At 42.4% G+C, this 23,091-nt stretch overlaps 2 long non-coding RNA genes across 4 annotated transcripts in view; one reads left to right on the forward strand and one right to left on the reverse strand.

Moving 5' to 3' along the window:
- LOC137194091 (uncharacterized) overlaps positions 1–23,091 on the reverse strand; it is a 29,700-nt gene that overhangs the window by 1,264 nt on the left and 5,345 nt on the right. For 2 of the 3 annotated variants that reach the window (XR_010930923.1, XR_010930924.1), the window contains exons 2-3: positions 17,404–17,488; positions 8,873–9,720 (exon numbers count right to left, since the gene is read on the reverse strand). This is a non-coding gene — a long non-coding RNA (uncharacterized lncRNA). Of the gene's footprint in view, positions 1–8,872; positions 9,721–17,403; positions 17,489–20,445; positions 20,681–23,091 lie in introns of those variants that run through there. The other variant, XR_010930922.1, reaches the window with a different exon arrangement.
- LOC137193412 (uncharacterized) lies at positions 22,656–23,080 on the forward strand. The gene is made up of 2 exons (XR_010930816.1): positions 22,656–23,006; positions 23,043–23,080. It is a non-coding gene; the product is annotated as an uncharacterized lncRNA (long non-coding RNA).

Here is a 23,091-nt window from a genome sequence, read left to right on the forward strand (position 1 = left end):
TGATTGAGGAGCTAGACTACAGTCCCTGGATAGATGCAGCGTTTCAGACGTTGGGCAATTATGAGGGGCCTTCCCGAGCCTGTAGGGCTCTCCAGAGCTCTTCTCCTGCCCACGCTGTCCCGACAACTGGCTAATGTATGCAGAGGGGAACCTACAGATCGTCTCCACACCACACACACTGTTAGCGTACAGAGAGCAACTTCCAAAGACTGTAAAATATGTACGTTTAATTTCCTAGTGAAATTACAAGCAGGAGTGCGGAGTGGAAAGGTCAGAGCAGTGATGAGATTATGTGACCCTTGAATGATGTAACAGTGTTACAATCAGAATAATAAGAGCTGCACAGATACAGGAGGTCAGTAGAAATGGATGCACCATTTCCAAACATGACTTATTTTAACGCCTTTTCTGCTTCCCTCCTCTGTACACGCTCACAAAATCCTAAAATAACAACAGGAGTTTTAGAGTCTTTGTGAGCAGAGACCATTTCTTTGTGTCTTCTAACACAAAATAGTATTTTGTTCTTGATTGATCAATTTCTAATATTGAGAATGCACAAATAGCGAGATGTGGATACATCTGTGCTCCCATCAAAATTCAAACACACCACCTGCACTTCATTCACTAACATTTTTGGACATCTTGCCTTCATCCTTCATCAAAAACTATATTTTAAAAAAGGTGACAGTCACGTTGTTTTATAAACTTAGTATCTATGGTGATATATAAGTCATATGACTGATCAGTGGACTGTAAGGAAACTGGAAACAACCTCAGACACCCTGATGAAAGCAAGACAGCTGAAAGCATTTGGTGAATAAACTGCAGTGTACTGAGGAAGAATCGTGGGATTCGTTTTTATTTTGATGTTCTTGATTTATCCAATATGTATTTTAATCAGAGACTGCTGTGAGACTTTATTCCCTAAAGTCTCTCCTTGATTTAGGACTTCAAAACAAGAACATTCAAATTTTGACCTGGTAAAATCCCAGAACACTCAAAAGAAATTAAGGGATTAATGAGCAGTCTTCAGCCATATGTCTTAAATGCTTCATTATTAGTTTGATGCATTGAAAGGATCTGGTTGCCTAAAACACAAGTTCACAAGTTTGCTGAGTCATTTTAATGGTCAGCATTATCTGAAAGATCTTGACTTTCACTTTGCTTAAGAAGACTTGAGACTTGACTTGGAGTTGCAGCAAGAACTACAGATTTGCTTTGACAAAACTTGAACTTATTGTAACTTTCACTGCACAAATTCTGCTGGACGTGGTCAGTCTTTAGAAGATATTCTCATGGTAACAAGGGTGTTTTTTTCCCCCACAGATTCAAGAAGGCAAGACAGAAAGTGTGTTTATGTGTGAAAGAGTTGGAAAAGTAAGAAAAGTCTGAATTCATCCCCACAAGGAGGGTGTGTGAAGGTCTACCGGACTCTCTCTCCCTCCACTTCCCCTCTTTCTGTATTTAACCCCCCTCCCCAACACACACACACACATACACACACCCTTATACTGACATTGTGTCCGTCCAACAAAGACGTCCCCGTAGCCCCCTCATTATAAATACATGTCATTGGATCACAGCTCGTCTGAATCCCTGAGTCTGCTGCGCTCTAAGTGGCCGTGACTGAGCCCTGAATGGGTGGCCGAGGGACAGCTATACCAATAGAGCCAACAGTGTGTGTGTGTGTGTGTGTTTGTGTGTGTGTGTGTGTGTGTGTGCAGAGACGACCACAGCCCCCAGCCTATGGGAATGAAAGCTTCACAGCAGGACAAGGTCAGAGGTCAGGCTGTCTGTTACATACACATGTATACACATACACACACACACACACACACACACACACACACACACACACATGCAGTTTACTGGATATTTGCAACAAACATGCAAAAATTAAAATAAAACAGAAAGATGAAATTAGGATTGAAAATATTTTGAGGTGGATTCAGTTGAAGTGAGTTAACAGTTAACTGCTGCATGTGTGACGGAGGTTTGCTTTAAATCTGGGGCAATAAGTTTCCTGCTGCCTCAACAACAAAGCTGCACGAACTGAGTGCTGGCTCACTTAGACGGAGGGAACAAGGTGTGCGTGCATGTGTGTATATGTGTATATTTGTGTGTGTGTGTGTGTAAAAGAGCTCATCCTATCTCGTTTTGCAGGGGAAATGCGAAAGTGTCTCTATCCCTCTGGAACCACAAACCAGGCCACAGTATTGTGCTCTCATTCCTCCTCCTCTGTCGGCCTCTCTCTCTCTCTTTTTCTCACTATTTCTGAGTCAAAGCTTGCATTTCTCTGTGGGTGTAACAAAGTTTCCCTCGCTCTACTTTTACCCGAGTTTCCAACCCCCAGAGATATGACCTGGACTCGACTTGAAATCAGTAATTAATGAATAAACCAATCACCATCAAGTAAATGGCAGGTGTTGATGTGTATGTCTGTGCTTTTGTATGTTTAGACTGTGTATGTGAATGTGTATGTACATGTGTGTATCATGAGCAGATTGTCTGATGCGCGCCAGGCTCATTAATGCAGCACTGCAACAATGAGCAGAGGAAACGATGGCGGATGCCCATGCTAATCATCTCTGCTAGCACCTTTGCCTATATATATGTCTCCTCCCCCTCACTAGACGAGGACCCCGAGTAGAATAGCTGCCCGCACATGCTGCCTGATGAGAAACTTATTTCGAAGGATAGGAGCCTCCCATCGTCCACACAGGATCGCTGTTTTTCCATAATTTCCTTCAGATTATGTCAAGTTAATACACAGATGGCCTTTAAGCATCATGTCTGTCAGAGGGTGTTTCAGTGATAGAAAAAATAGTTTAATCTGTCAATTGCAGTTAAATTACAGGTAGTTAATCCTCACCTGCTGATTGCTTATAATAGAGGAAAAAGGAAAGTATTATAAGTATCAAATTTGCTGTTGAGCATTATCTCAATTATAATGCTATTAATGGCTGAAGATCAGTGTTGTAAGTACCAGCATGTACTGAATCTAAGTTTTCAGTAATCAGACTGATGAAAAGCAGATTCTTCGCTACTGCGTGTTGTGAGCTCAGTTGGTCTTTTTGAGTTTACGGGTGTCAAATTTCTGCTGACTAATCAATGCAAATACAATTAGTGTCAGGTTCATTTTGCAAAAACGGTAGTTTAAACACTGGCAAAACTGAATTTATTGGTGCAAGTTATTCCTTAAATTAAGCATTTATCTGTAAAGCCTTTTTAATCTCCAATGCAGACTAATCTTTTTAGAGTGGTATAGGCTTTACGCAAAGTCAGTAATGTGGAGAATTGTCAGAAAGTTTAACTAATTCAATAAAGGAACATGAGATTAAGTCTAAGAAAACAAAATCTGCTGTTACGTACAACAGTCGGAGTGCTGTACAGCATATGGTCATTTACTGAATGTCCAGTCAAAGACGAATAAAGCGCCTCAGAGAGAAAACACAATGAGGAAAAATTGTGAAATGGAGAATAATGGAAAGCATGTGAGGGAAAACGAGAGAATGAGGGACAAAGAGAGAGTGACAGAGATGTGAGTCTCAAAAAAGTGTCAATGCCAGGCTTCCTTTAGGCATGAGTGAGAAACTATGAGGCCTGGTGGTGTGTGAATGGTTGAGGGACACACATGCAAACACGCACGCATACCGCAGTCACAAACACACACTTACACACACACACACACACACACACACACCCACCCCACTGAGCCAGAGCCTGTGCCAGTGAGACAGGTCTATGGGTCTATTGAGGGGTCTGGGAGGGAGCTGTCCTTTCTGTAGAGCTAATGAAGCCTGCACCCACAAGCATAAAGGAGTGGAGAGAGTTAGCACTGCGCTCCTTCACCCATTCACTCACTTCCTTCCTTTACACGGCTCCTGATGAGGTAATGCTTTCTCTCTTAAAGGGATACCATAAGTAATACACCTTTACGCATGCAGCTCTTTACGACGACAGGACACGTCAAAAATTAATCCTTTGCATGAAGGTAATCCTGCTGGCTAAACTAGATACAGTGTGACAGAAGGCAAACACACGTGTCTCCGACTTGGTACAAATGCTGTTTAAATATGTTTAAAGGATCAGGCCGGCATTATATGTTTCTCTCGTTGTTAAGAAATCTCATGAAAAGACCAAAAACCAACAATGTGCTAGTCTGTGTCAACTTGCCACGCTGTCTGTGGCGGGATGGCAGCGCCACGTCCATCCCGACTGAACATGTGAATCTTTACAAGCAGGTTACAAATTTATAGTTTCATTGTTACAAGAGGCTAAGTTATTTTCTAAAACAGCTGGGCACTGTAGTTTTCAGCCAATGTTACTCAAACAGGAATACATAGCACTTTTGTTGGGGACTATTTTCACTCGTGGATTACAGTTTTTCTCGATTGCTGAGACACATTTCTTGAAATTATACTCCATTTCCCAAAACACAAATGCATGACTGCACACTCATCTTTACAAACTTCAAACTTCCACGTCAAAAACAAAACTCTCCACTCAAAACCATGTAATCTTACATCTATACCAAACTTTGCCTTCAGACATCACATAAAAGACATCAAATACATAAACTCTACAAAACAGCTGTTACACACTGGTGAGATCAATTCAAAACACCACTGTAAAAACCTGTTACTGCAATGAATAATGGTGCTTATAGTTTCCCCCCCAGAACAACCTCTTAACACGATGAACACAATATAAAGACACAACACATGTATAAGTTTTCAAAATTTTTGATTCCTCAATGTACTGTAGTAAATTAAACTGAAATTGAATGAAAAAGTAAACGTACTGTAAAATATGCAACAGATAAAGAACGTAGAATACAGTAAAATAATTTCCATGTATTTACCAGTAAAACAATGAAAAAAAAAACAGTTTGTACATAAAGAAAGAAATCACATTTATTCTAACTCAGGTCTTTGTGGATCCATTGTTCCAAAACAAGTGAACTGACTCACAGCCTTGTTGTCTATCTGTCCTGAGGTTCTGATTGGTGTGTGAACAGTTTTGACTCTCAGTGTTTCCACTTGGAGATTTGTGTGTTAACTGGGTTCCAGCTGTGATGACTTGAGTTAATGATATTGAATGCCAGTGCTTTCTAAATGAGCACGAGTGAAAACAGGGGAATAGTGTTTATAGTTTTGGGAACTGGGTCTGTCTTTTGGTAGATGGCGTCACAGTTTGGGATGTTTAGTTAATAGGCCCAGTTATAGTGTGTAAGCGATCGAGAAAAACTGCAACACACATTTGTTTCATTAGAGAACAAATGTGTGTTGGACTGATCTCACCCAGTTAACCAGTTAATAGTTTTGGTGCTCTATGGCACAGAATAATAAGATAAAAGCGTTGTTACTACTTGTTAGTAGGATGAATTTACTTTTTAGTTTTAGTCTTTTCGTGGGGTTTGCTGGCAGCAAGTGAAATAAAGAATATCACCAGTCTTATGCTTTAAGATGAAAGACATTTCAAAGTTTTGGCAAAAACATTAATGAGATATTCAAGTTCGATTTGACAGAAATCACAGCGGCTAAAGCTGTAAATCTGGCATCTGAATAGATGCTCTAAACCAGTGTACTCCTGACAATTTCCTCCATCATGGAAATGTAGAGCCCTGGTACAAAGCTGCCATCAATCTGGAAAGAAACAAAGACAGGCACCACACTGGAGAGCCCGAGACCAACGTGTCACTCAGAGAAGAAATGTCACAGAAAGCAGAGATGTGGGGAGAAAAGGCTTCCAGACAACACAATCACACTTTCAGCAGGGGAGGTCTGACTTTAGGCTGCCTGTCTGCTACTCTGCTGCGAAACACATGATGAAGGAGCTCTTGTCCAAGTCTACACCCAGTCTAGTCCTCTCTGAGCGAACAATAGGCAGCGCTGCTTATCAAACAGCCGGGCAACTTCATTAGCATCCTACAAGACCCAGACGACAACCCAAGTGGCCTACGCACACACACACACACACATACACACATGAACCAGACAACCTCTTCAGTGGCCTTGACCCATGAACTCTAGGGTCCTCTTTCACCTGCTACAACAGCATTCATGCTAGCAAGGCTGTCTCGCCATCGCCCGACTGTTCTGCATATGTTCTCCTAACATTCCCACGCTCCGAGCTCAGACCTCCAGCGCAGGAGACTATCACGGCAGTATTCATACAGCACATTATGGAGATCTGCATTGTGCCCATGTCTAGCTGTCTGACTTTTTTTTTTTTAGCCTCATGACGACTGCCTCGCCTTCCTGACTTTATTCTTTTTAAGTGGAGGGGAGGCTTTTCTTTTCCTTTCTTCCCCCTCAAATTGATCTGTAAATATTCTACAAATTCTGCGGACATGTACGCACAAAGAAATGCTTGATAGCTAATAAATTACAACTTTATTTCCAATGCATGCGCTATCCCATTGTACTCTGTTTGGAAAGCCATGTCTGCTTCATCATGAAATAATGCTCCCATGTTATCCCACCCCTTCCCGCTATCCTTTTCTTTCCTCTCTTGCTGCTGAAGCTGTGTTGTTGATTCTCTTTTCTCCGGCACATGAAGGGTAAACCCATGACTCCCGTCGCCCTTTCCTTCCTCTTCCTGATTCTCTGCCGTTTGTCATTGGCCGAAAGCGGCTTCACATCTCCTCATTGGATGGTGTAATGGACAGAAACAGGGATGCGTCTAACATGAGGCTTCAGTATTGTAGGAGTGTTTAAGTGTTATTGTGAGAAATGGGGTAGAGCGTGTTCCTGCTCCCCGACAGATAATGTGACTGTCAGATACGGACGGGCGCAACACTCGGCGGGTTTTCCTTCAGTTCGTGTGAGAGACCTTGGGAGGTGTGCAAAAGACTGTGACTGAATTTGCCTCGCCACACAGCATATGGACGCCCTCATCGCTTTATGCAAATGGCCGAGATGCAGACACATGTTCACAAATGCAGACAAACTACCCCCCCCCCTCTCCTTTTCTCCAGCCCCTCATTAATGGTTCCTCCTAAAACCAGACGGGCCCCCCCCTCTTCAAATAATAACCTCTCCACCAACAACCACCCCCCCCCCCACTCCATCTTCCCCTCCTGAGCGACCCCCCACCCCACAGTCTAGACCCTGCAACCCTCTCTCTCGAACCAGACGCCCCAAAATCCTCCCCACTCCCCTCCCCCTCCTCCCCCCACTCCTCCCTCCTCCCTGCTCCTCTCTCTCTCCTCTCCTCAGCTCCCACGACCAGCAGACAGAACCCTGTGATTCGCGTGACCGCCATTTTGCTGCCCACAGTAGACCTAACTGTACAGCACAGCAGCTGCCTTGATGGGCGAATGCAAATACGAACGCTGCATTGTTACTCATCCGCTCAGACGACTCTCATCGCATGAATTTACGCTGCCAAAAACAAGACCTGCTCAATCAAATACGACCACAAAACGACACTCTGCGGGGATGCAGAAACGTGAGAAATGCATTTATACAACACTTCAGTCCTCTGACTACAAAACAGCTCCTGGCGATATTATGCCAAGTTATGAGATCAGACGTATTGAATATCTTCTATTTTATGACTCCAGAGTCTCAAATATATGAGTTCAGTTTTCTGTCATTTTCCTCTAACTGGTCTATTCTTAGGAAATTGTGTTCACACGATACTTCAAAGCTACAATCAGTGTTCTTCAGGAAGCAATTTTTGTGATACCGCATATTTATATGTCTCATGTGCAACCCTTTTCTAGCAAAAATCAGTCACCCCACGATGTGTTCAGTGCCATGGTAACCAGACACCCATGTGCATGAAAATGAGACTATTATGGTGTGTCTGTCTGGAGTTTGTTGGGCCTATGGATCCCTTCTTAATTAGAGTCTGTGTGCGTGTCTGAGCTTCTCTGTTTGCTTAATGCTTTCATCTGTACATTATGTATGTCTGTGTGTAAAAAAAAAAAAAAAAAAAAGAGCGTGAGTGTGAGTGTGCATGAGTGACAGAGCGCTATCTGATTAAAAAAAAAAAGCTTCGGCTTAATCTTTTGTACAGTGTCACATTTGCATACGAGGGAATCACATGAAAACATGCATGCCATATGGCACAGCAGGACCAGCGGACTCTTGATCTCACATGCACCGAACACCTATCAAACATATTTCTGGGTACAAATACTCACACCCCAAGAGAAAAACTAACGGCACCGAGTACGCTTTAAAACATCACTTCACTCCTGCTCGCTCCGCCGCGTTCATAGGAGCAATTATCAGCACATGCCAACAACATGATGGTTGGAGGTTATGCAAATGCAATTAGTCTCGATTTGCATTCGACAACAGCTAACGGATGCACAGATGGCAGACAACAGAGATGCGCCCGCCATCTTTGGCAGAGGGAAAGACTGGCGGCCATTTTGTCTGAAGCTGTGCCCATCTGGATGGAAACACAACAACACACTGCATTACTGTGACGAAGACAGCAGTTTGGGACCGGAGCTCTGTAGTGCACACCGCTGCTGCTCGGCGCTCGCAAACACTTACAGGGCCAAGCATCTACAGACCATTCATACACACACAGAGCTCTCTGTTGATAGTGTTTAGATGTATGATTCAATATGTTCAGATGTGATCTGATAATTCAGCAAACTTCACAAAACACTTAAATTAACCTGCTAAGTTCCAAACATTTCCTGATGTTAAAGATACATAAATATATATATAAACTGTTCTCAACACCCAAAAATCATCTCAGGCTGCCATGTTACACACACACACACACACACATACACACACACACACACACACACACACACACACTATTTTAGGCAACATATTAGGTAATGAGAGCATATTCATTGAATGAGTGGAAAATGTGAAGAGCTAAAAGAGATACCTACCATGTTACCATCTCCACTAGAATCTCTGCCCTCTTTGCTGTTCAGTCAGTTTTTTTTTAACAGTCTGGGATTGAATAATAGACGTCATGGAAAAAAAAAGAGATGTTCATACAGCATGTGCCGGTGTTTCTGGTTTGAAAAGACACATGTCTACGGCTCACCATAGTAACGGCAAACCGAGAGTGGAGGAGAAAATAAAGATCGCACTGTCTCTTTGTCAAATGTAAAAACTGGTTGGGGAATAAACAACAGGCGAGTCGAGGATGGAGAGTGAGTCAAAAGCTGAACTCCCAAACTGGTTTTTAAACAGCCAGAAGCAGAAGGTGGGGAATATGTCAATCTTATGAAAGAAAAAAAAAATCCCTCTCGGCGGTGTTTCAACATTCAGGGTATTGGGTATTATTTGGGGAGAGATCCCCTTCAGCAGAACCACACACAGCCAGTGGAGAGCTGGACTGAGGTCCAGTCTGAGGAGCTGGAGCTGCAGCTGAGAGGGCCACGCAGGGCCTGTCCTTTGGAGGTCTGTGGGCCCTTAGGCCACAGAATAACACAGGAAACCCCACTCAGAGCTGTGCAGGCTCTGTGTTTCATATTGATTTCTCCTGCATGCTGGTAGCTCCAGAGGTGCTTCTAGCCTTCAGGGACCTTCTCCATCCTTCCCGGCCCACTCACTAGCACTCCGCTTGGGCTTTACTGGCTGTGCTGGACCCCTGGATGGAGGTACGGGCCACAGGAGGAGAGGAGGAAGACGAGAGCCCATGGCAATGATGATGAGCTGCACCATGTCTCTGAGTTCAGTCATCTAGCAGCCTTTATCCAGCCTTCCAACCACCCACCCTTGTTTCCATCTGAAAAAAGGGAAAATAGAGTGTTTTTCAAAATCTCACCTTTGGCATTCAGCATCCCTTTGCTCAATGCAAATGCAAATGTAAACACTAACACTTTGATTAAAAATATGTGGGAAGAAAACGCCAACTTGCTCTTTTGTAACCTGCCCCAAGGCGCTCGCTGCTATACAGAAACAAATAAAAATGCTCAGCGTACTGTATGAAACACAGACACATCTGTTCATATTTAGAAATGTTTTTTTACAGAAATATAAATCACTCAGGTTAAAATAATTACACATAACCTACATTATTAGAAATGTGTAATTTTTCAGCCATGTCTTATGACTTTATGACGCAATATTTGTTTGCAAGTGTAAATTAAATGATGAACATTGTAACTTTTTCGATCAATTTGTTTACACAGATTTCATCACTGCGGTGCATCTTGAAATGTTCTGAAAGCATTCTGAATCCTGTTATCATGCTAATACAATATAGTCCTTTATGTGTCGCTTTGTTCTTTTCTATGAGAAAAAGCGAATTGCAGGGGCCTCCTTCAATAACCGTACACCCATTGGCCCGCATTTCTGTCAAAACCAGCAGCAAAGACATATTCAGCTCAGTGTGGTCTGGTGGAAAATTAATAAGACACAAAGAGTAGCGGGTTATGAACAGTTGAGGGCGGTTATGGGATGATTTGTTCGTGAATTTGAGTTCGCTGCTATGTGCATGTTTTCAACATATAATGGGGGGAGCACCCAGAGTAGCCCCTAGCTTGGCCTGTGCAGGGGAGTGACGTGGGGTGAGATTGGGTGAGCTGGAGGAAGATTCAGACACAATGCCCCCATTGAGAGGGTTCAGACATGGGTGTTAACTCCCCATTCCTTCACACACAATAGGGCCCCCCACAAGAGCCGGCGTAGGGGACAATGTTGGTTCAGGGCAGCCCTCCACCAAGCAAGAAAGAAAAGAGCTGCATTATCAAGATGGGAGGAGAGGGAAGGATGAGTGGGGGGGGAGCCGGAGGGGAGAGATGGATGGGAGATAGAGGGATGTGTTTGTGTATGAGGGAGAGAGGGGAAGAGAGAGGAGCCCTGTGACCCATGGCTTTGGACTTGAGGGACAAAACAGAGACATGTCGACAAACACGTCGCATGAGACCTCCTGCTGCCTTAAATAATCACAAAAATTTTAAAGAATGTTCAGTAGAGATATGTTTACCTCTAGCAATAGTCAGTATCATTATTCTAACATTTAACATGCCAGATCTTATGTTTTGCCTGCTTTCTCTTGGATTGGTTTTGTTTATATTGTTTGTTCTTTGTTATAATTCAACATAAGGCAGAAGGACAATAGCTGAAAATTTGGCCAATACTAGAACATGTTGATTATTGTGCATGAAGCTGCATTAAGGCATTAATTCTTATTCAAGACCATATTAGAGCCGTTCATACAATAGAGAAATATTTATAAATAATTGATATTTTATAGTATTTAATTTGTCAAGGATAACTAATCATAGAATACTTATAATGACCTCGGTTAGATCTTGCTTCTGATTGGTTAATATGTAGATCAAGTTGTCTGTGCTTGTTAGTTAATTTAGATGAAGCTAAAGAGCCTGGAAACATTAGTCTTTGACCGTGTTTATCATGCTCATTGTGCTTGATGTGTTTATTGTATTTACCCAACAAACAACATGAGCTTCTGAACAAATAGCATCTGTGTTCCATTTGTATTTTTGAAGCAAAAGGTTTTTTTTTAGTAAATGGCTGAAAGGACTTTGACTTTGACTACTGAAAGGACTCTAGCTTATGTGGGCATTTTCAAGAAATACACGGAGCCACACTAACAGACCACATGAAAAAAAATTAAATGGTTTCAAACAAATCTCATCTGAAACTCAAGAAAGTTAGAGCTTGGCCACATGATCCATGTCTTGCAGTGACATGGTGACTCAGCAAACTGTTAGCAGTCACTGAGACTGAATTACTTTCCTTAATTTACTGAGTAAATGCTTATAGTGGCCTAAAGATTAAGGTGCATAACAGATAACTGCATGCGTCCCTGGTTTGATCTTGGTTTGTGATGTTTTCTGTCTGTCTCACACTGACACTAACCAATAAAAGCAAAATGCAAAAAAAAAAAACTAATCTAAAAAAATCCTTGTTGCATGTTGTGCTGACTGCGATAGACATCTAGGGATGAAGGGGGTGGAATATTAGCAACAGTTAATATCATCGGATACAACTTTTCCCCCTGAAGATGAAGTACTATTTGAAATAAAATACATGTCTACTTTTGTACGCTTCAAAGGTAACACCGAAATGCAGAGCCAGGCTGTGAATTTGATATACAGTATGTGCATGAAATGACAGATTGGGGAGTTTATCTGCAGACTTTAATGGCATCATGTTTGCAGCAGTGAGCAGGAATCACATCCTCCAATGACTTCAGCATTTTAAAAACATCTTTAGCATGCCTCCAAAGACCATATAACAAGCATTTGCTTGTTCACGGTTGCTTGTTATATATACTCTGCGGTTGTAAAGGAATGCTTTTTTTGTGAGTCGGTTTGTGTTAACAAGCCGTTGGTATTGTAAGTGTGTAAGCTTTTATTCTACCATCCTTTTCCAGACAGGTAAAATCTCCCCTGGCAAAACAAAAGAGGTGCTTAATATGTAAAAAGGAAACTATGGACTGTGTTTGAGGTCTAGCTACGAGGCAGTATAGGTGGCATTGGTGTGGGGGGGTTGTAGCTGGAAAATGTTTATGGAGATCCTGTGTCTCTCTGGGAGCCTAATAGAATCCTGTGGCTGGAGTGAGAGCTCATTGTGCCGGTGTAAAGGATTACACTGGTAAACTGGTAAAACAGGGGAAAGAGCCCAAACACTCTCTACCTCCTATGGAGAGGCAACGAACCATCGCACAATGAGAGGGGAGAGTATACTGCAAGCTGACTCATTTCATCAACGGGGAAAAAGAGACAGAAAGAAAGTAGCGGAGGAGATAGAGGAAATAGATAGGGAGTTCATATACATGCGTGTGCACGGACATCTCCTGGAAATGGAGTGAAAGATAGAAAAAGAAGATGCAATGAGGAGGGAGGGGGGAGGGCTACGTGGACGACAATTTCAGTAGTGGAGGGTAATATGGGCAAATGATGTCTATCTTGCTTGTCTGTCTGCATCCTGAGTGACAGTTTACAATCTCTGAGGCAGCAGGCAGGCCCAGCAGGTTGACTCTTTGGCTCCATACAATCCCTCATTTCCCAACCAATTTTTTTTTTCTCTCCATCTACCCTCCACCTCCGGCTCTCATCTGTTTCCAGCCATCTCTAATCTCTCTCTCGTTCCTCCGCCGCAACCACCCCCCTCTCCTCTGCATTTTGTAAACTCTTAAAAATCTTTTTTTTTCTCCCTTCTCACTGATCACCAATTATTTTAACCATCATCTTAAGTGTCCTTGTACTGAATCTATTTCAAGTTCTATGTTTCCCAACACTTTAATTACACAATGATCATTTCTAACAAGTCTTTCTACTTCTCCCATTCATAAAAAAAACTGTTTCCAAAAGTGTCTTAGAGCTACGATCACCTTCTCTTGTGCTCAACCACATGAACTTTTCGCTAATATCCCCTCGAAAACATGATTTTCTTCCTCCAGATTCTCTTCCTGCTCAACCAGCTGAATCCACACAGTTTGTTGGAGTCGCTACAAATTTCTGAGGCGAGGAGACGTCCCCCCGAACGTCTGATGAGCGCGTTGACCCCCGTGCATTTCCCATAGTTTTTCACGAACGAAACGCAAGTGAAGCATTATTCTCCTCTCATCTGCTGTTCAAATGGAAACCACACTGAGCATAATACATCATCTGCATTCTGCAACCTGCAACGCTGAAAGACTCCTCTCTCCTCCTCGCTCTCTTCATCTCTGTTCCTTCAAAGGCTGCCGAGGGTGTATTCAAACAGCAGGATACACACTCAGCTAACAAACCTCATTAAGGGCCCATACACACTTTCTCAATGCTAACACTAGCTGTCACACATCCCCTCTCAATGCACACACTGGTGGCCACACTGACGCGACAAAGCATCTTTACAGAGCTAATTAGAAGGGTCCCCCTCTCTATTTGAAACTCATCTGAATAGGACGGGAAGATGATAACGAGGAGGGGAGAAAGAGATAGAGAAGGAGGGACAGGCAGGAGAAAGCTGGGAGTTTGAAGAAGAGAGAGAGAAAGAAAGAGAGGAGGGGATGCTTACTAATATGCTCAAAGAGATAGCAGGCGTGTCTTTCATAGTGTGGAATTAAAGCAAGGAGCTCGAGCAGGCAGGGGGAACTGAATTACAGGGACACCGCTCTGTGCAGCTCTGATGTAGCTATGGCAGGCAGTGGGGAGGGAACTGAGTGCTGCACCGTTTTTGATTGGTGTGCCAGTATCTAGAGAGAGATAGAGGGAATGGGTGTGACACCAAGCTTCATGTGGAAGGCGGTAAAAGAGCAGCTGCATGACATGGACGACATTTCTAAGAGCTTCTCGGGGAGCTCGATCTGCTCTTAAACACGAGCGAGTGATTAAACAAACTGGAACCAGCAAAACCCAAAATGTGAAATAGTGAAATTCAGTTGAATGGCAGGCTTTCAGTAAAATACACTCAATAAATGTGTGATGTTTTTTGCTTTTCTTTTCAAGCTGATTATCTTTGCGAAGTGAATAAAAGAGGTGATGATCAGTATTCTCTGTCTAAAATGTCCCCGTTGTCTTTTAGCTCCTCGCGCTCCGTGTTTGAAGAAAGACAGAAGGTCACACTGAGAGTTCAGCTGAAAAACATTCCTCTATAGTCCTCTATTCCTCCAACCCTCCTCCATTTCATGTTTAAATTTTTCTTTTGTCTGTCCCTGAAGCAAGCTGTGTGTGTGTGTGTGTGTGTGTGTGTGTATGTGTGACTCTGCGTGTGTGTGTGTGTGAGTGTGCACGCATACAATGCCAAGTTGACAGTTGGGGTCTCAGATCAAGCACAAGGCCAAGTTTATCTTCACAGACTGAATTAATGGACATATCAACAATTGCAAAAGTAAAAAAAAAAAAAAAAGACAACAATTTCACACTTTTTCTCCAAAACGTCTTGCAAAAAAATGTTCTTGCATCATTGCATCAAAAATACACAATTAGTGTGTAATTGTTACACTCTTTTGAAAATTATTATTTCCAAAATAAGGTATGTGAACTATTTAAAAATGCAAAAAAGAAAAAAGAAAAAAAATCTGAATCCCGGTTCTTTTCAGTCCACAACAGAATTTTAAGTTCAAGTTGAAGTTATGACCTAATTGTTGTCCCATCAAGCCCAGTGGCCCCTGATGAGAGTGCAAAGCATTCTGGGAGAATAGCAGGTGTCCCCATGTCACAGAGCTTCCCAGACAGCTTGTTAATTTGCACAACTTTTACACACACATTTCCCCCTCTATGTGTGTGTGCATGCGTGTGTATGTATGTGTGTATATATTAGCGATGGGACTTGACCCTAGCGAGCTGCAGCAGTGTTTCGCGTCTTGCTGGGCGTGGGAAAAAGACGGGACCCCTTTTCACAGCTGCCTCGGCCTCGGCCCGGGCTGCTGGGGGCCCCTGTACCCCCTCCCCACACACACCCCCGTTCCCCCTTGTCCGACTCCCCCCCTCCTCCTCCCTCTCTCCCATTCAGGCTCCGGCCTACTGGCTTTCAAAAGCAGGACCCCCTTCCCAACCCTCCATAAATACATCTCATTATTCAAGCCCTAGTTTGCATAGGGATTCCAAAGAGATCTTCACTCTGCTCGTGAGGCCTGAAGCCCCTCAGCCTTTTGGACCGCACAAGTGCAAATTTCGACTTAGTAATCTCCCTGTGTTAATATTTGTTTTAAAACAAATGTGTGCACGCTCGCAAAACTATTTCAGCAGCATTGCAACTGTTTTAAATTTTCTGTTTTGATGCATCTACTTTTCTCCTTTTTTTTTTCTAGAAACGTGGCAGAAAACCTGGAGAAACCAAAACAAGTGAAAAGAGAGTTTAGCACGACCATTAGCAAGTGCTTTGCTAGTCTGTATTCCATCTGCCACCGGCTATTGTACAGTACCTCACACACACACACACACACACGCACACACACACACACACACACACTAACACCCCCCCACCCCCATTCGCTGCAATGCATTACTGCAGAGATTTATCTCCTATCAGCTTGTATAATACTGAGGTTATAATTTACATCCACTTTAGAAAACAGCAGCACAGGCCGGTCCTTGCATATGCTAATATAAAGCTTGGGAAAATCTGGGCAACTCAAAGAACTCCATACTAAATTTGAATAACTGAGCTTTCTATTGAGCTTCAAGGTTGCGGAACCATGAAGATTTGACCTTGCTAACAATATGTACTTATTGTTTAATTCCTAATGCTGAACTATTTCAGGGAGAACTGAAGAGAACACAGTGACAACCTTAAAGCTGAGAATGTTTCTGTTTCGATCTTGTTGAAAAAAAAAAGGCATCTTCCGGGCGTAAGTTTTTATTTATTTGAGGCATTAAAATTAAGAATTTTAATTTTTATATTAAAAAGAAACCCAAAATATGTCAACTGTTTCTTATATCTTACATCTTTCAACAGGCTTCTCTTGTGATTTACGGTACATTCAAGTGTTTTGACTAAATGCTGCCGGTGCTGAATAATGCATGTGCTATACCTTCATGCAAATCAATACGTTGCTTACAATAATCAGGAGACTTTGGATAATGGGAGGGTGGCTCGTCAAGGCATTAGGGGCGAAAAGGACAGAGCCACCCAAACACTCTTTCCACATGAGCAGGTCCAAACCTTTGGGTGAGCCCTACGCCTGCGCTCTCCTAACGGGATAAAGAACCGCAGCAAAGATTACACGGCCACCTCCCCTGCACCTACCACACACTCTACCTGACAAATAGGATCATAGTGTTTAAAGGGATAAAACGCTGACTGTATGAGAATGAAAGAGAGAGAGAGGTGTGTGTGTGTGTGTGTGTGTGTGTGTGTGTGTGTGTGTGTGTGGAGGACGGGGGGTTGATGTACAATGTAAAAAATGTTAATACTTCAAAGGAGAAACGAATGATGGGATTCAACATGGAGGTCTTACTTCACTCGCTCAAATCACTGCATGGCTGTAGGCTACAGTCTATTGCTGCTAGACGCTGTATATATGTATACATGAATGATAAAAACACTGACATTTACTGTGTGCAAATAAAAATGGTAGTAAATGTCCCTCTGAAAGCCCCTTTTCGTTTGAATAAAACAGTGAGGATTACAGCGGTTGAAAAAAAAGCGTTCTTGATGCAAAACACAAAATCCTCAATATGTCTGTCTGTCTCTCTTTCTGTATTTTTCACACCCACACATACACAACCAACTCCATCCACACAGCTCTACAAATATGTACAACAATCAACCACCAGCAACGCTGCACAATTGCTGGCTCATGGCACCGTGGAAGCAAAAACTACCTGCGTCAACTATCTGACCTGAACCTGTCTCCTAAATCCATGGACTTGTTGTTTAACCCAAAATATATGAGGCAGACTAAGTGAAAGTGCTTATGTGTGCACTTGGCAGCATTATGGGTTGTTCAATTCAAACCACCACGTGAATCACACCTGTGCATGCATGTGCTGTTATTTTAAATATTTACCTGCAGGCTCCTCATTCTGTCTGGTGGCCGTTTGGCTTCGTTGTAAGTTGATGCAAACTTTAGGGCTGATGTTGCCGGCATTCTCCTTTTAAGACAAAAGAAAAGAGGATCTATGAATGTAAAATAACAGTAGCACAGCTGTAGCTCTAAGTTTTAATGAAACAACATATTCCAGGAATAAATAAGTAGCTTGCAGGGCTGTGGAGGGAAATAAATGCAGCTCTTTTGACCTTGAAGCTAACAAATATCTGCTAAACTTGTTTGACTGTCTTCATTAGTGGTGTTTTCTCCCATGCACTTGTCATTATTGTTGCTTCTTTGCAAGGTTATATATATTTTCTGTTGCATGTAGAGTACGTCGTGTTTGACAAAAGTGTTTTTGAAAATACAAAAATGTAAAATGTAATGAAAAAGCCACACTTAGTGGTATTAGTGATAAACTATTCCACAAAGCGATGGTATGGAGAATGCTTCTGGGTCTGGGCAGCATCCCAGTTGCTAAGCTACTAAGATACAGGATTGCACAAGAAGTATATTGTATACTAAATAAACATGGAGTGTAAATTCTGCAAAATGTACCAATGTAATCTGAGGAATTGAACAGAAAGATAGAGATTACATGATAACATCATTTTTTAAATCCCTGATTTTCTTTGCATCACTCCAAGATGGAGGACGTGGAGGTCAAATCATACTGACTCAAACTGTACGACGGCTCTCATATGCAGATGACAACAACAACACACACACACACACACGCTCGCACAGTCACACAGTCACACATCATCCTAGCTCTTGTTTAACGGCGCACATCAAATATTGTCAGTCATGGTCTAAATAGAGCATGCTGGGACTTCAGGGATGTTCAGTCATCTCCAAGGCTTGCTGATTCTGCTCTAAGAATAGATCAAACTCTGAGCCGTTGTCCTATTTTGTTCTTATCTAGCAGGCGAGCGCGAAAATAATCCACCCAGCAAAATACAAATTTGAACATATCTGCCATGTCTAACAGGATTCAGCTCAAATGATGAAAGCATGTTCGAAAACAGGCTGAAGATGGTCGTGTCTCTTTCGCTCTAGATGATGCAATGTGCTGCTGAATTTGATGTGTTGAACTCTGCAGGTTCTGGTTGGGTAAAAAAGGACCAAAACTACCCACAATGTGTGATACTCAGCACTCTTTCTGTGTTGTTACAAGGCAGTCGGTCCAGTCTTTACACTCTCTGACTGTGTTCTTCTGAGGCTTCATCTTGCACCAAGTGATGTTCATGTGCATCCAATTATACACAAAACTCCTAATGTCAAGTTAATTACAGCCAGGGGACTTCACTTATCCTACAACACTCATATAAAGGAAATACAACTCAGAGTATCAGAGGAGTCGGGGAGTCTGCACCTCCACTGGATGCGGCTCTGCAGGAGAAATTCATGCAGTGTAATTATTGGCTGTGATGAAGGCTCCACCAACTTCTAGGCCTACAATAAACGCCATAACCAGCATGTGAGATCTTTGCGAGCTGATGCTGCTCCTGATGCTGCCAACACACGTCACGTGAGTCCCGGATTGACCAATCAAATGAGACCTTTAACTATTTCTGTCTCCCCCCTCAAGATATTACTGTTATAACACCCACACAGTTATGACAACTACACAACAGCATGCAGTTTGTGTTTTTTTTTGTATTTTTCCATATGCATCTCTCTCTTGTGTCTCTAAAGTTGAACCGATAGCCGATTTATTGATTCTCAATAGGCCCCAGCGTCACCGCGATGCCCAAACCACTGAAAGCAGCAACATTCACGCCCTCACAGACATGCAGGTGGCTCCTCTGAACGTGCCCACACCTCTCCAGCAAGCACCGCTAAAATCATGCCGGTGTTGTTTTCTGGATCAGCGGAATCCCACCTCCCCCCCCCCCGTCACCCCCACCACCCCAAAACCACCACCACCACTCTTCCTCATCGGCGGCGGCGTTCAGCCTCCCTCAGCATCCGTCCCTCCTGCTTCCTCCTGCTGCCCGCCCCGGCATCATCATCTCCTCCATGCCGAGAGGACTCCCCCCCCCACGGCTCCGAAGTGCTCGGCGTCAGTTCGTACTTTCGGTTCTCTAGCTTTATGAAATTAAAACTCATACAGCTAGATAACCAAAGACACAAACTAACCCGTCGTCCTCTTAAAGGGGCAGCCTCTCCGGGAGAGAAGAGAGAGGACAGAAAGAGAGAGAGAGAGAGAGAGAGAGCCTGCCTGTGGTCACATTGCACTGAGAGCCCCCCTCACACACACACACACACACACACACACACACACACACACACGAAGAGAGAGAGAGAGAGAGAGAGAGAGAGAGAGAGAGAGAGAGAGAGAGAGAGAGAGAGAGAGAGAGAGAGAGAGAGAGAGATGGAGAAGCAACCAAACTGCTCAGGATAAGAAAAGTGTGATATTTATGTGTATCATTATATGTAGGTGGTTATGGTTTCTATTAATAGTTTAAGCACACACCTACTCTCTCTCTCTCTCTCTCTATCACACACACACACACACACACACACACACACACACACACACACACACACACTGATTGACATACTATCCAATTGCTCCTTAACTGGCACAATCTATCCCCATCAAATCCAACTCTTTCTTTATTGGCACCACCACGTTTAAAGCAAAGCAAAAAGCTTATTGCACAAGTACAAACTATCACTTTCACTATAGGCTATATTTTGTGTTTGCACAGCATCACAAGTATATGTAACTACAGGCCGCACACAACCCTGTCTGTCAAAACCATTTCATTTTTAAGAGACAGGTTTGCCTTTTGACAATATTGTGGGCTTATGTTGCAAGATTTGAGCAGTTATTCTGCAGCATCAGGCCTAAAAGACAAGCTAAGTTCCCATAAAACAGCCTTCACACAACGCCTGCAACAATCAATGTGATGGACGTGCAACAGCAGGCTATAAAACACACAACAGAACCTCTTAATTCATTTTACAGTCCAGTTACACTAGTCATCACATAAAGCCAGCATCCCCACTTACTTGCACATCAGGCTAACTCCACTCCTCTAAAGTCAATATCCTCCAAGGATCTCAGTTCCGCCTTGATTTGTTTTTAGTCTGATCGCGATGAGAGAAAATAGTGTAAAAGAAGCAGCAGAGTGTTTAAGCTGCAAAGTGTCCTATCTGTGCGTTGACTTGCATAAGAACAACACGGTGTCCTCTCCCGCACACATGCGAGCTGCGACTGACAAGTGCAGAGAGTCCACACGGTGAGCAGAGAGGATAAACTCCGCCTCAGAGAGAGAGAGAGGGGGGGGGGAGGGAGGGAGGGAGGGAGGGAGAGAGAGAGAGAGAGAGAGAGAGAGAGAGAGAGAGAGAGAGAGGCGGTGATCTGAAATCATTAAAGCCAATTTAAAAATTGAATACAGGTGTGTGTTAATCAGGAGTTTATTCCCCCAATTATCCTCATCAGTCAAGCACTGCGTCAAATATCTTAAATATTAAATTGAGTCCGGATGGAGCTGAGTCTGACCTGCTATTCTGAGAGTCTACTTGATTTTTTAATTGAGTAGGCATTTTGTAACTTCACTTAATTAAATTTGTGAATTAAAAAAAAAACAACAACCCAAAAACCCACACTCGTCTCAGCTCTTTGGGGATCGTTTACTGTCACATTTACAGAAGCATTTTCTTTTTTTTTTTTTTTAAATATCCATAACGGAGCACAAACTTTATATATAAAAAATCCTCTTAATTCACAGCAATATTCTACAGCTTTGTGAAATTCATTTGTAGCAACAAATAATCTCCAAATAGCCTCTTTTGATCAGAGCTGAAACATGACTGAAATCATAAAAAACTGAGTTTATTTTGTCTTATATCAGATGATTCAACTGGGATGTTTTGAGCATAAAAACGTATAATTAATACGTTTCAAAATACTTAAAAAACTCCAGTCAGCTCTCCTCTGTCGAGAATGTACATTATTATAAAATGATAAACATGTAATTAAATGCATTTTAAGGGAAATAGGGATATCGAAATGAGGTCAACAAGTTGACCTACATTCTCTTTACTGTTCATTTGACCTATTTATGGCTGCTACAGATTATTTTCCATGATTATTACATTACTCTCAGCAGATTTTGTCCATACTTGTACCTACAGTGACCTTTTTAGAGGATTTGGCCATAGGCTACTCTAATCAATACCTTTTTCAGGCTCCGTACAGGAAGAGAAATTGTTCCAGATGCTTATTTTTCTTTATTTTAAATACAACAAAAACTCGCTGTGCAGGCACCTGAGCAGAGGAATCCGAGGTTTCTGTCCTTGGTGCAGAAAAGGCCTACGCCTAGCTAAATCCTGATAGCATATTCAGGCTATATGCAGCCTTATCGAGAGTGATATTATGATATGAGTGATATCAGGGCTGAGGAGATGAGATAGTGGGCGCGATAACAATCACACCCTTTGATAAAAAAAGAAGCCAGTGGCAGACACAAGACCCGAGTAGCAACTTGCAATATCTCTCAAAGTTTGAAAGGATATTTAAAAAGGTGTGTGTGTGTGTGTGTGTGTGTGTGTGTGTGTGTGCAGGTAAACCAATAAAAAGGAGAAGAAGAAGAAGAAGAAGAAGAAGAAGAAGAAGAAGAAGAAGAAGAAGAAGAAGAAGAAGAAGAAGAAGAAGAAGAGGAAGAAGAAGAAGAAGGAAGATGCAGTACGGGTTTCCAAACGAAGCTTGCATCAGATAGCAGTTACATATCTGATTATTGCGCATGGGCAATCTGTTAGTATCACGGAGGTGCAGCTCTTCTGTCAGGCTGCAGCACAGGTCCGACTCTACTGTATGAATCCTATTCTACTCTGCATCATTTATAAGTAGATCTAATCAGCTGTGGCCTCTGCTGCATGTCATCCTGTAATTGAACTTACACCTGCACGCAGCGCTGTTGGCACGGTTAAAGAAACAAGAGGCAGGCCTGCACAATTTAAAAAATATATCATTATGTGCCACATTAGCATGAAAGCAGGGTTCATTTTCATTGGATGCACAGTGCTCGTTGCTTCTGAGCATGCGTGAGCGTGGTGTTAGAGGACACGTGCATCATCTACATTGTATTTGATTAAAAAAATACAGTTATTCACGTCACTTAATAGGCTTTCATTGCATTTATAAATAAATAGATACAGTAAATGTTCCCTCAGGGCGTCACATGTACATTCATCTGTGTTACTGAAAATTTAAAATCTATTTAAAAATAGAGGCTGAAACATGAAACATTGTTTTAATGTAGCAACAAGAAAACACTCAAATTTCATGCATTAATTGTTTTTTTGTTTTCTTTTTTTTTTTTTTTGAAGAAATCTTTACGCACAAGAGCAGCTCGACCACTAAACATCTTTTAAGTCCTTTAAGTTGTGAACAGAATTACAACTATTTTTATTTACTCAATCACACTAGATGGTTGTATAAAAACATAACACAAAAGTTATATTAATTCCTGAAGATAAAGTACATTCAGTCAACTACACTGAAGGTTTGTTGAGGGTTTAAAAATCTGTTAAACGGTGTGTGTGTGTGTGTGTGTGTGTGTGTGTGTGTGTGTGTGTGTGTGTGTGTGTGTGTGTGTCTTCAGATGGATTTTCCCACAAACAAGTGACAGGGAAAATTTACCCCCCCTCCTC

Source organism: Thunnus thynnus, chromosome 12, assembly GCF_963924715.1.
Source record: "Thunnus thynnus chromosome 12, fThuThy2.1, whole genome shotgun sequence".
Taxonomy (NCBI): domain Eukaryota; kingdom Metazoa; phylum Chordata; class Actinopteri; order Scombriformes; family Scombridae; genus Thunnus; species Thunnus thynnus.